The sequence below is a fragment of the Schistocerca piceifrons genome, chromosome 3, assembly GCF_021461385.2.
Source record: "Schistocerca piceifrons isolate TAMUIC-IGC-003096 chromosome 3, iqSchPice1.1, whole genome shotgun sequence".
In the NCBI taxonomy this organism is placed as follows: Eukaryota; Metazoa; Arthropoda; class Insecta; order Orthoptera; family Acrididae; genus Schistocerca; species Schistocerca piceifrons.
Window position 1 is genome coordinate 36,082,995 of NC_060140.1, and position 14,712 is coordinate 36,097,706.

The window sequence follows — 14,712 nt, forward strand, 5'->3', positions numbered from 1 at the left end:
GATAAATGGCTATATCTTCTTAGCGGACGGCCCTACAGTAACGGTTCTAGATTTATTTTCTTCGCAAAGAGTTGTGGTACCGCGCTAATAAATATTTTTTATGATTTTATGAATTGTAAGGATCAAAAAATGACTTGGAAAAAGTTGCACTTTGTTGTGCGTGTTATTTTCAACTTTCTCAAATTTTACTTTACGAGAACAACTTTTAAAGAAAGAGACTGCTGACGTCTTTCCATGAATTTAAAACAGATTTTCTACGTCGTTCTGGGCCCGAGGTAACTTCCTGTTTCTTTAAATCTACTAAATGCAGTTAATATTTTACAGCGATGCGGTTGGTGGACGTTGACGCAGAATGCTGCTATTTCCAAAAATAAAAAAAGTCTAGGATGTTTCGTGAACTGATACAGTGAAGCGTCCGAGCGCCGAGCGCGTCAGGTTGACCGGACGGCAGACTGGGGCGCGCATAATCTTGGATGTCTCGGCTCCTGGACCACGTACAAAAACCCGTTGGGACTTACTCTCGGATAGCTTAACGAAATAAACACGAATGTCCATCAATTTCGCATTAGAAGCAAAACACTACGGAGATATTTTATTTTTGTTTAATTTACATTTGCCGGCCGAAGTGGCCGAGCGGTTGAGGCTCTTCAGTCTGGAACCGCGTGACAGCTACGGTCACAGGTTCGAATCCTGCCTCGGACACCGATGTGTGTGATGTCCTTAGGTTAGTTAGGTTTAAGTAGTTCTAAGTTCTAGGGGACTGATGACCTCAGATGTTAAGTCCCATAGTGCTCAGATCCATTTGACCCATTTTAACTTACATTTACAGTTTTCAGAGAGATCGCGCGCCCTTTCCCCCGTTCCGCCAGTCGTTCCAGCTGACGCACTCCGCGCGGGCCACATAAGAAAGCATAACCGACGCAACCAACTGTTGTCCTACATCTCTTGTCTCTAGTCCACTGATGAGACGAGGCAGGGGATACCTCCTAATATCGTATCGCACATCGTTTTTCCTGGCGTGGTGCATAGCTCTCCATAATTGCAAAAGTGTTGAGGGTGCAGTATCTTCTGCACAAACTGACGTCTCCATTACGTCCCATCAATGTTGGACAGGATTCACGTCCGGCAGTCTGGGACGCCACATCTCTTGTGGCCCAGTGACATGGCGCACTGCTATCCACAAAAATTCCGTCGTTGTTTGGGAACATGAAGTCCACGAAAGGCTGCAAATGGTCTCCAAAGACCCGAACGTAATCATTCCCAGTAAATGATCGGTTCAGTTGGACCAGAGGACACAGTCCATTGCATGTAAATAAAGCCCGCCCCATTATGAATCCACCACCGGCTTGCAGAGTGCTTTGGGTCCGTGTCTGCGAGGGGAGGGGGCTCCGCCACACTCGGAACCCTACCAGCCGGAATCTGGACTCACCTGGCCAGGCCACCGTTTTCCAGAAGTCTAGGGTCCAACCCTCATAGTTACGAGCCCTGGAGAGGCGATGCAGACGATGTCGTGCTGTTAGCAAAGGCGCTCGCGGCGGACGTTTGCAGCCGTCGCCCATTAAATCTAATTTTCGCCGTTCTGTCCTGACGGATACGTTCATTGTACGCCGCACATTGATTTCTGGAATTATTTCACGCAGTGTTGCTTCCCTGTTAGCACCGACAACTCTACGCAAGCGCCGTTATTGTCGATCGTTAAGTGAAGGCCGTCGGCCACTGCGTTGTCCGTAGTGAGAGACAATGCCTGAAATTTGGTATTCTCGGTACGCCCTTGATACTGTGGAGCTTGGAATACTGAATTACCATTTTTTTCCGAAATGGACTGTCCCACACGTCTAGCTCGAACTACCACTCCGCGTTAAGAGTCTGTTAATTCCCATACTGCGGCCGCAGTCACGCCGGAAACCTCTTCGCAAGAATGACCTGAGTACAAATGAGAACTCCGCCACTGTACTGCCATTTTCATGCCTTACGTACGCGATACTAGCACCAACAGTACATGTGCATATACGTAGCTACCCCATGACTTTTGTCACATAAATGTAGCACCATAATTCTGAAACGTATTCTAAATTCAAATATTCAGCCTACAAACAGCAAGCTGACCTACTGCACCGGAGCGTACGTGAATTGAGAAAACAACAGCCATTCAAAGTTCATCACAATCTGTTCATACTGGTCGTCTTAAGTGCACTGGCTAGAGATATACGCATTCAGAGTTTCTGGACTTCCTGAAAGTTTTTTACTTATTGCCACACCAACATATATGAAAGAAAATAGCTTCCTGTACGATATCTGACTGCATCTGCGATTCTTTTAACAGTTTATTCTAGCCTACTCTGGCTAGAATGATCTAGAGATACAAAGGACTTTATTGATCATGATATATAGGGAGTAGTCAAATAAAAAAGAGACAGATAGCGAAGTGAATAAACTGTTTCTTATTCCAAAACTAATTGCAATAATCGTAAACACATTCATCTCAATGTGAGACAAGAAGGTCAAATGCTTTCATGGAAAAGGGTTTGCGGTTGCCTACGGAATCATGATTGTACCCAGGCCTTCACCTCTTCATCTGAAGCATATCAACGGAACAGGATCTCCTTTTTTAGGACTTCACAGATATGGAAAACGTATGGGAAGAGACTGGGACTTGATGGAGAAAGTCTAAGGGCTTCCCAGCCGAACGTCTGCAGCGCAGCCGAAACATCCTTGGCGACACGTGGGCCCACCACGATGCTGTAGGAGCTCGGTTAGGGAGCCCTTATGTATCGGAGCCCTGAAGGACATCGGTGACCGTCAATTTGCTTCGGGCGGACTGGTGCACCACTGAGCGCTATCATCTTTCCGTAGGATCCGCAAACATTTTTACGTTAGGCACCGACCGTCTTGTCTCATAGCTTCGTAACTGTATTAACAGCTATGGTGGTTACTTTTGAAACGATAAACAGTTTACTTACTTGTTTCCACGGGTCTCGTTTTCACCTGACCGCTCTTACACATAAATGAGTTGCCAAATAGTGTCATTTGCAGTCTAAAGATTTTGCATATAATACGTTACCTATGAGGATTTTTTGTGCCTTGTAATTTGAGATAATATCCAGCTACACACAAACACAACCTCGGCCTGTGGCAACGAACAGCGGTTCACTCTGAGAGTCTAGTGTAATGCACTGTAGAGTTGCGTACTTCCTAAAGATTAAAATGTATTAGCGAGTTTCTTCTATTTCTTCCATTTTATTTTAAAATGCCGAATAGAAACTTCGCACTTCTGAAGACTGACTGAGTATCGACATCGAATTGCAATGCTACTATGGGTGAAGAATATCATGATATCATAGAAGCTACCTTATTATTAAGTAGTAGCCGACCGACACAGACGCAGCAACAGGGAAGTAACCGCTTTTGTGACATTTACGAGTTCCTAACCAGGAGCGAATTTTATTATATCATCTGTGTGCTTTAATAATTTAGTTTCTTGAGTTCCCGCGTATAAATTTAATATCTAATAGCCACTGTTATCGCATTTTCGTTTGCGTCGGAAAGTAAACCAAACTTGTGACATATTACAAGTTCCTAATCAGGGGCGAATTATGTAGTTTCCCCTGAGTGCTTCGGTAGTTACGTTTTTGAATATCTGCGTATTATTAGTTCCTGCGTTTTCGTCAGGGTCTACAGTAGAGTTGCGCAGCACGTGCCGATAGTCCTTTTGTCTGCATACTTTAGTTTTCCACGGTCTTTAGCATGGACAGGGACTGCGATGGTTGTTTGCGGATGCGAGCCGAGTTGGTGAAACTTCGCTCTCAGCTTCAGGCTGTGATGCCTTCGGTTACACAGCTTGAGGCTGCCGTGGATAGGCACCACTGTTGTGGGCCGGCCGTGGGAATCCAACGGACGTCCAGCGCGTCAGAATCCTTCGATCGGTCCTCACCGGTGGCCAACCCAGTTACTGCTCGCACTGAGGCTGACCCCTCACCTGTGGTCGAGTGGGAGGTCGCCCCGGGGCGAAGCAGGCGGCAAAAGACTTCCCAGGCGGCCGCACGTAAGGCCTCCCCAGTTCGTCTGACAAACAGGTTCCAGGTGCTGTCTGTGGCTGACACTGTCGCTGAGCCAGATGCTGTCGCCTGTCCTGTTTCTACATCTACATCTACACCCATACTCCGCAAGCCACCTGACGGTGTGTGGCGGAGGGTACCCTGAGTACCTCTATCGGTTCTCCCTCCTATTCCAGTCTCGTATTGTTCGTGGAAAGAAGGATTGTCGGTATGCTTCTGTGTGGGCTCTAATCTCTCTGATTTTATCCTCATGGTATCTTCGCGAAATATACGTAGCAGGGAGCAATATACTGCTTGACTCTTCGGTGAAGGTATGTTCTCGAAACTTTAACAAAAGCCCGTACCGAGCTACTGAGCGTCTCTCCTGCAGAGTCTTCCACTGGAGTTTATCTATCATCTACGTAACCCTTTCGCGATTACTAAATGATCCTGAAACGAAGCGCGCTGCTCTCCGTTGGATCTTCTCTATCTCTTCTATCAACCCTATCTGGTACGGATCCCACACTGTTGAGCAGTATTCAAGCAGTGGGCGAACAACCGTACTGTAACCTACTTCCTTTGTTTTCGGATTGCATTTCCTTAGGATTCATCCAATGAATCTCAGTCTGGCATCTGCTTTACCGACGATCAACTTTATATGATCATTCCATTTTAAATCACTCCTAATGCGTACTCCCAGATAATTTATGGAATTAACTGCTTCCAGCTGCTGACCTGCTATTTTGTAGCTAAATGATAAGGGAACTATCTTTCTATGTATTCGCAGCACATTACACTTGTCTACATTGAGATTCAAATGCCATTCCCAGCACCATGCGTCAATTCGCTGCAGATCCTCCTGCATTTCAGTACAATTTTCCATTGTTACAACCTCTCGATACACCACAGCATCATCTGCAAAAAGCCTCAGTGAACGTCCGATGTCATCCACAAGGTCATTTATGTATACTGTGAATAGCAACGGTCCTATGACACTCCCCTGCTGCAAACCTGAAATCACTCTTACTTCGGAAGACTTCTCTCCATTGAGAATGACATGCTGCGTTCTGTTATCTAGGAACTCTTCAATCCAATCACACAATTGGTCTGATAGTCCATATGCTCTTACTTTGTTCATTAAACGACTGTGGGGAACTGTATCGAACGCCTTGCGGAAGAAACACGGCATCTACCTGTGAACCCGTGTCTATGGTCCTCTGAGTCTCGTGGACGAATGGCGCGAGCTGGGTTTCACACGACCGTCTTTTTAGAAACCCATGCTGATTCCTACAGAGTAGATTTCTAGTCTCCAGAAAAGTCATTATACTCGAACATAATACGTGTTCCAAAATTCTACAACTGATCGACGTTAGAGGTATAGGTCTATAGTTCTGCACATCTATTCGACGTCCCTTCTTGAAAACGGGGATGACCTGTCCCTTTTTCAATCCTTTGGAACTGTACGCTCTTCTAGAGACCTACGGTACACCGCTGCAAGAAGGGGGGCAAGTTCCTTCGCGTACTCTGTGTAAAATCGAACTGGTATCCCATCAGGTCCAGCTGCCTTTCCTCTTTTGAGCGATTTTAATTGTTTCTCTATCCCTCTGTCGTCTATTTCGATATCTACCATTTTGTCATCTGTGCGACAATCTGGAGAAGGAACTACAGTGCAGTCTTCCTCTGTGAAACAGCTTTGGAAAAAGACATTTAGTATTTCGGCCTTCAGTCTGTCATCCTGTGTTTCAGTTCCATTTTGGTCACAGAGTGTCTGGACATTTTGTTTTGATCCACGTACCGCTTTGACATAAGACCAAAATTGCTTAGGATTTTCTGCCAAGTCTGTACATAGAACTTTACTTTCGAATTCGTTGAACGCCTCTCGCATAGCCCTCCTCACACTACATTTCGCTTTGCGTAATTTTTGTTTGTATGCAAGGCTTTGGCTATGTTTATGTTTCCTGTGAAGTTCCCTTTGCTTCCGCAGCAGTTTCCTAACTCGGTTGTTGTACCACGGTGGTTTTTTTCCATCTCTTACGATCTTTCTTGGCACATACTCATGTAACGCATATTGTACGATGGTTTTGAACTTTGTCCACTGATCTTCAACACTATCTGTACTTGAGACAAAACTTTTGTGTTGAGCCGTCAGGTACTCTGTAATCTGCTTTTTGTCACTTTTGCCAAACAGAAAAATCTTCCTACCTTTTTTAATATTTCTATTTATGGCTGAAATCATCGATGCAGTAACCGCTTTATGATAGCTGATTCCCTGTTCTGCGTTAACTGTTTCCAATAGTTCGGGTCTGTTTGTCACCATAAGGTCTAATATGTTATCGCCACGAGTCGGTTCTCTGTTTAACTGCTCAAGGTAGTTTTCAGATAAAGCACTTAAAAAAATTTCACTGGATTCTTTGTCCCTGCCACCCGTTACGAACGTTTGAGTCTCCCAGTCTATATCCGGCAAATTAAAATCTCCACCCAGAAATATAACATGGTGGGGAAATCTACTCGAAATATTTTCCAAATTATCCTTCAGGTGCTCAGCCACAACAGCTGCTGAGCCAGGGGGCCTATAGAGACATCCAATTACCATGTCTGAGCCTGCATTAACTGTGACCTTCACCCAAATTATTTCACATTTCGGATCTCCATCGATTCCCTTCAATACTATTGCACTTCTTATCGCTATAAACACGCCTCCCCCTTCACTGTCCAGCCTGTGTCTGCGGTATACATTCCAATCTGAGTTTAGGATTTCATTACTGTTTACGTCTGGTTTCAGACAGCTTTCTGTCTCTAGTACTATATGGGCGTTGTGACCGTTTATTTATGAGATCAGTTTCAGAGGAAACCCTCAGCCTACAAGACCCGGGCAATCACAGACGGTGGGATTATTGTCAGTTGGCAGCCCCAACGTTAGGCGCGTTATGGGACCTCTTAGGGACTTGGCCGACAAGAAGGGAAAGAAAACCAATGTGCACTCCGTATGCGTACCGGGTGGGGTCATTGCAGATGTGGAAAGGGTCTTCCTGGATGCCATAAAGAGCACAGGGTGCAGCCAACTGCAGGTGGTTGCTCACGTCGGTACCAATGATGTGTGTCGCTTTGGATCAGAAGAGATTCTCTCTGGCTTCGAGCGGCTAACAGAAGTGGTAAAGGCTGCCAGTCTTGCCTGCAAGATGAAACCAGAGCTGAGCATTTGCAGCATAGTCGACAGGACCGATTGCGGACCTCTGGTACAGAGCCGAGTGGAGGGTCTGAATCAGAGGCTCAGACGGTTCTGCGACCGTGTAGGCTGTAGATTCCTCGACTTGCGCCAAAGGGTGCTTGGGTTTCGGGGTCCGCTGAACAGGTCTGGTGTCCACAACACGCAGAAGGCGGCTAAGGGTAGCAGGGGCTGTGTGGCGTGGACAGGGCGGTTTTTTAGGTTAGAAGGTCTCGGGAAAACACAAGAAGCGCTTCAGTCATAAAGGGTGCAGGCTGAACACAGGAAGAACATAGAAACAGGAACCACTGGCATAACAGATGTAAATTATCGTAGCTGTGTTGGTAAAGTACCAGAACTCCAAGCGCTAATAGAAAGCACTGATGCTCAAATCTTTATAGGCACTGAAAGCTGGCTGAAGCTTGATATAAGGGCAGCCGAAATTTTTGCGAAGAACCTAACGGCATTCCGAAAGTATAGGCTAAAGACGTTTGGCGGTGGCGTGTTTGTTGCTGTTAGAAGTAGTTCAGCTTGTTGCGAAATTGAAGTAGATACTTCCTGTGAGTTAGTATGGGTAGAGGTAATTGTTGGCAACCGGAACAAAATAATAATCAGATCCTTTTACCGACCTCCCAATTCAGATGATACAGTTGCTGAAAGGTTCAAAGAAAACTTGACTTTGATTTCAAAGACGTACCCGACTCATACTGTGGTGTCACCGCCAGACACCACACTTGCTAGGTCGTAGCCTTTAAATCGGCCGCGGTCTGTTAGTGTACGTCGGACCCGCGTGTCGCCACTATCAGTGATTGCAGACCGAGCGCCGCCACACGGCAGGTCTAGAGAGACTTCCTAGCACTCGCTCCAGTTGTACAGCCGGCTTTGCTAGCGATGGTTCACTGACAAATTACGCTCTCATTTGCCGAGACGATAGTTAGCATAGCCTTCAGCTACGTCATTTGCTACGACCTAGCAAGGCGCCATTACCAGTTACTATTGATGCTGTAAAACATGTACCGTCAAGAGCGATGTTCACCAATTATGAATTAAAGTTAAGTATTCCAGTAGTTACGTACGTTCTTTGCTACTATAAATTCCTTGTCCTGTTCCAGACCTCACGCCAGCCTGCGTGAGCTTAAACGCGTGCCTTTCGGTTTCCTCATAGTGGATTGGCTGTCTTGCCAGTCCACAACACATACAATAATAGTTGGTGGTGACTTTAATTTACCCTCGATATGTTGGCGAAAATACACGTTTAATTCCGGAGGTACGCATAAAATATCACCCAAAATTGTGCTAAGCGCATTCTCTGAAAATTATTTCGAGCAGTTAGTTCCTCAACCCACGTGAATAGTAAACGGTTGTGAAAACTCACTTGACCTCCTAGCAACAAATAATCCTGAGCTAATAACGAGCATCGAAACCGATTCAGGGATTAGTGAACACAGGGGAGTCGTAGCGAGACTGAATATTGTAACCCCCAAATCCTCGAAAAATAAGCTAAAAATATAACTATTCAAAAAAGCAGATAGAAATTCGCTTGACGCCTTCCTGAGAGACAATCTCCACTCATTCTAAATTAATAATATAAGGGTAGACCAGATGTGATTTAAATTCACAGAAATAGTATCGGCAGCAATTGAGAGATTTATACCAAATAAATTAACAAACGACGCAGCGGATCCTCCTTGGTACACAAAACGGGTTAGAACACTGTTGCAGAAACAAAGAAACAACATGCCAAACTTAAACAGACGCAAAATCCCCATGATTGGCGATCTTTTACAGACTCTCGAAATTTATAGCGGACCACAATGTGAGATGCTTATAACAGTTTCCACAACGAAACTTTGTCTCGATACCTTGCAGAAAATCCAAAGAGATTCTGGTCGTATGTGATGTATGTTAGCGGCAAAAAACAATCAATGCCTTCCCTACGCGATAGCAATCGAGATACTATCGAAGACAGTGTTGCCAAAGCAGAGTTACTAAACACAGCCTTCAGAAATGCCTTCACTAGAGAAGACGAAGTAAATATTCCAGAATTCGAATCGAGAACAGCTGCCAACATGAGTAACGTAGAAGTAAATATCCTTAGAGTAGTGAAGCACCTTAAATCACTTAATAAGAGCAAGTCTTCTGGTCCATACTGTATACCAATTAGGTGTCTTTCGGAGTGTGCTGATGCATTAGCTCTATACTTAACAATCATATAGAACCATTCGCTCGACGAAAGATCCGTACCCAAGGACTGGAAAGACGCACAGGTCACACTAATATTCAAGAAAGGTAGTAGGAGTAGTCCACTAAATTACAGGGCCATATCGTGAACGTCGATATGCAGCAGGACTTTGGAACATGTATTGTGTTCGAATACTGGTGCGCGGTGTGGGATCCTTATGAGATAGGACTGACGGAGTACATCGAAAAAGTTCAAAGAAAGGCAGCACGTCTTGTATTATCGCGAAATATGGGAGAGAGTGTCACAGAAATGATACAGGATTTGGACTGGACATCATTAAAAGAAAGGCGTTTGTCGGTGCGACGGAACCTTCTCACGAAATTCCAATCACCTACTTTCTCCTCCGAATTCGAAAATATTTTGTTGACACCGACCTACCTAGGGAGGAACGATCACCACGAGCTCGCACGGAAAGATATAGGTGTTCATTCTTTCCACGCGTTGTACTAGATTGAAATAATAGAGAGTTGTGAAGGTAGTTCAATGAACCCTCTGCCAGGCAGTTAAATGTCATTTGCAGAGTATCCATCTAGATGTAGATGTAGATGTAGATTTTACCGCTGCCTTGGGAATAAAGATTTCTGGCCATTTTGAACAAGGCAGATAAGCAAATACATTGATTGCTGATTTAAAATCGTGTTCATCGTGGGAATTCCGGTGAACTTATCATTCTCTGTTATTCGGATATTATGGTTAATCGGCGTATGTTGAATTCAACAGTTGCTTTCATCAGTGTTTCACCTACCCAACTGAGGGGACGAAAGCGGTGACTCAACTGAAAAACGCTTATACATGTGAAGTGTGGATAACACTGTTTTCAACGCATCGTTTTTCGTGGTAACCTAGAATTGACATTTACGTGTATACCACAAAATATTCGAGAGTACTGAACAGAAGGCAAACGATCTCTTCGGCCAGTGCCAGGCAGCACTGAGAATGTCACAGCTGAACGAAACAGCGTCGCCGGCCGAGGTTGTCGAGCGGTTATAGAAGATACAGTCTGGAACCGCACGTCCGCTACGGTCGCAGATTCCAATCCTGCCTCGGGCATGGATGTGTGTGATGTCCTTAGGCTAGTCAGGTTTAAGTAGTTCTAGGCTCTAGGGGACTAATGACCTCAGAAGCTAAGTCCCATAGTGCTCAGAGCTATTTGAACCAAAACAGCGGTGAAAGACACGTGAGCAAAAGAATTCTTGATCATCAGCTCGATAAACAAGAAGTAATAAAATGTATATTTATTGGATTTCAATTTTAATGTTTCAGGGATTACAATGAGTAATGCAGCGATAGTATGGTGTTTCGCAGAAACAATAAAAAACACGTGAAATAATTAGCAATGTTTATAAATTCCTGAAAATGATACTACTTTCATGTTTAGAATCAAATTTTAGTTTGATTTGATGTTGGAAAAATGATATTTTTATTAATAAGTAAATAATACGAGTACCAATTAAATAAAAAAATAAAGCATTACGTTTAGTATTTACAGATATTTACACAATGCTGCAATGTGTGATTTCGTCATTTGTCAGTGTGACATTGTAACACGTAACTCCTTATGAAATTTCCCACTCACTTTTCGTAATCCACAAGTATACAGAGATCTACTTTTATGATACATAATTGAAAAGCTTTATTAAAATGATTTTGTAATTAGTCGTTATATCACCATACATGACGAAGTGGTGAATTTATCTTTAATTTAATGTATGTAGCTGTACCAATGTACCCACATCCGAGACTAATTTCGCGTACTTCAATAAAATCAAACTCTAGATTTCGAAGATAAACGCAAAATTAAGTTTCAAAACTATAAACTGTTTTCACGCAACTGATTTTTATTTCAACAACTATTAGACTCCATAGGCCATGAATATTATAAAACTTTATTTGTGCATGTCCGGAAACAACTACTGTGGGGTAAGAAGAACTTGCTTCCACTCAGAGGGGCAGGGAAGAACAGCGTAGATCACGACCTGCGAGAAATAGACCACTTCGGGACCTGAAACAAGCTGTACTGCCGCATCATGATTGAAGTTTTAATTTATTACTGTTTTACTACTAACTTTACTCGCAACAGAATTTGCAGACAGTATATCACTGTGTGACGCATAGTTCAGGAGATATAACATCATAAAGACAGACATGCATGAAAAACTGTCACACCACGCAAGACGTTTTTATTTATTTGTTCTTTACTAGTAAATCTAATCGTAAAACGTTTTTGAGAAGGTATTGACACATACCACAGGATGAACCTGCAAAAATATATATCATTATACAACATTTAGTCCAGGAGACATGACGTCGTAAACAATCAGCTGCATGAAAACGAAACTGCAGGGTGAAAGTCGGTAGAGATACAAGTGAAATATGTGTATAAACATACGTGAAATATGTTAACTATAGCTAAACATGTGTGGCATATGCGAACCTGGCAGAGCCACAGGTAAAAAGCTCCTCCTAAACTCCTGCATCTACATCTACGTGATTACTCTGCAGTTCACAATAAAATGCCTAGCAGAGGGTTCAGTCAATCACCTTCAAGCTGCCTCTCTACCGTTCCACTCTCGAACGGCGCGAGAGAAAAACGAGCACTTTTTCTGTGCCAGCCCTGATTTCTCTTATTTTATCGTAATGATCATTTCTCTCTATGTAGGTAGGTGCCAACAGAATGGTTTCGCAATCGGAGGATAAAACTGGTGATTGAAATTTCTTGAGAAGATCCCCTCTCGATGATAAACACCTTTCTTTTAATGATTGCCACTCCAATCCACGTATCATACCTGTGGCACCTCTCCCCTAATTCACGATAATACAAAACTAACTGCCCTTCTTTGAACATTTTCCATGCCATCTTCCAGTCCCATCTGATGTGGATCCCACATCGCACAGCAATACTCCAAGATGGCACGGACAAGTGTGGTGTCAGCAGACTCTTTAGTAGATCTGTTCTGCCAACGAATCGCAGTCTTTGGTTTGCTCTACCCACAACATTATCTCTGTGATAGTACCAACTTAAGTTATTTGTAGGCTCTACAGCCTGGAGCCGAGCGACCGCTACGGTCGCAGGTTCGAATCCTGCCTCGGGCATGGATGTGTGTGATGTCCTTAGGTTAGTTAGGTTTAATTAGTTCTAAGTTCTAGGCGACTGATGACCTCAGAAGTTAAGTCGCATAGTGCTCAGAGCCATTTGAACCATTTTTAAGTTATTTGTAATTGTAATCCCTAAGTATTTAGTTAAATTTACAGCCGTCAGATTTGTGTGACTTATCGAGTAATCGAAATTTAGCTGATTTCTTTTAGTACTCATCTGAATAACTTCGCACTTTCCTTCATTCAGGGTCAATTGCCACTTTTCGCACCATACAGATATCTTATCTAAATCATTTTGCAAATCGTTTTGATCATCTGATGACTTTACAAGACGGGCAATGACAGAATCATCTACAAAGACTCTAAGAGGGCTACTCAGATTATCTCCTATGTCGTTAATATAGATCAGGAATAATAGGGGCCTATAACACTTCCTTGGGGAACGACTGATATTACTTCTGTTTTACTTGATGACTTTCCGTCTGTTACTACGAACTGTGGCCTTTCTGACAGGAAATCACGAATCCAGTTGCACAACCGAGGCGATATTCCATAGGCACGCAGTTTGGTTAGAAGAAGCTTGTGAAGAAAGGTGTCGATAAACCTTCTGGAAATATAAAAATATGACATCCCCTGTCGATAGCACCGATTATTTCATGAGTATAAAGATTGTCTTGTGTTCCACAAGAAATACATTTTCTGAATCCGTCCTGACTATGTGTCAATAAATCGTTTTCTTCGAGGTAATTCATAATGTTCGAAGACAGTATATGTTCCAAACCCCACTGCAAATCGGCGTTAGTGATATGGGCCTGTAATTCAGCGGATTACTCCTACTTCCCTTTTTGGGTATTGGTGTGACTTGAGCAATTTTGCAGTATTTAGGTACGGATCTTTCTATGAGCGAGCGGCTGTATATAATTGCTAAATGTGGAACTATTATATCAGCATAAACTGAAGGGAAGCTAACTGGCATGCCTTTATTAAGCGATTTAAGCTGCCTTGCTACACCGAGGATATCTACATCTTTGTTTCTCATCTTGGCAGTTGTTCTTGATTGAAATTCAGGAATATTTACTTCGTCTTCATTGGTGAAGGAATTTCGGAAAAGCGCGTTTAATAACTCTGTTTAATGACACCGTTGTTATCGCGCAGTGAAGGTATTGATTGCTTCTTGCCATGGGTGTGCTTTATGAATGACCAGAATTTCTTTGGGTTTTCTGCCAGATTCCGAGACAGAGTTTCGTTGTGGAAATTATTAAAAGAATCTCGCATTGAAGCACTCGCTATATTTCGAATCTCTGCAAAACTTTGCCAATCTTGGGGATTTTGCTTTCTTTTAAATTTGGCATGCTTTTTTCGTTACTTGTGCGACAGCGATCTGACCCGTTTTGTGTGCCATGCGGGATCAATACCATCAATTATTTATTTATGTGGTATAGATCTCTCAGTTGCCGTCGACAGTATCTGTTTGAAATCATTCCACATCTTTTCAACGTTTACTTGATCAGATCGGAAGGAGTGAAGACTGTCTCGTAAAAAGGCGTTAAGTGTATTTTTATCAGCTTCTTAAAATAGATATACTTTGCGTTTCTTTTTGATGGTTGTGTGTGTTACGGTATTCAGCCTAGCAGCAACTGCCTTGGGGTCACTAATCCCTGTATCCGTCATGAAACTCCCCATCTGTCCAGGATTAATTGTTGCTAAGAGGTCAAGTATACTTTCGCAACCATTCACGCTTCAAGTGGGCTCATGAACTACTTGTTCAAAATAATTTTCTAAGAAAGCATTCAGTACAATTTCGGATGACGTTTTATACCTGCTGCCGTCTTGAAATGTATAATTTTTCCAGCATATGGAGGGTAGATTAATGTCACCACGGACTATAACTGTTTAAGTGAGGTACACATTTGAAATGAGACTCAAGTTTTCTTTCAACTATACAGCAACTATTTCTGAGTCGGGTGGGGGGGGTTGGTAAAACGATACAATTAATAGTTTACTCCGATTGTCAAGTATAACCTCTACGCATACTGTTTCGCAGGAACTATCTGTTTCAGTTTCACTACAAGGTAAACAACTAATGACAGCAATAAATAGTCCATCACCAACTGTATTTAATCTATCATTTCAGA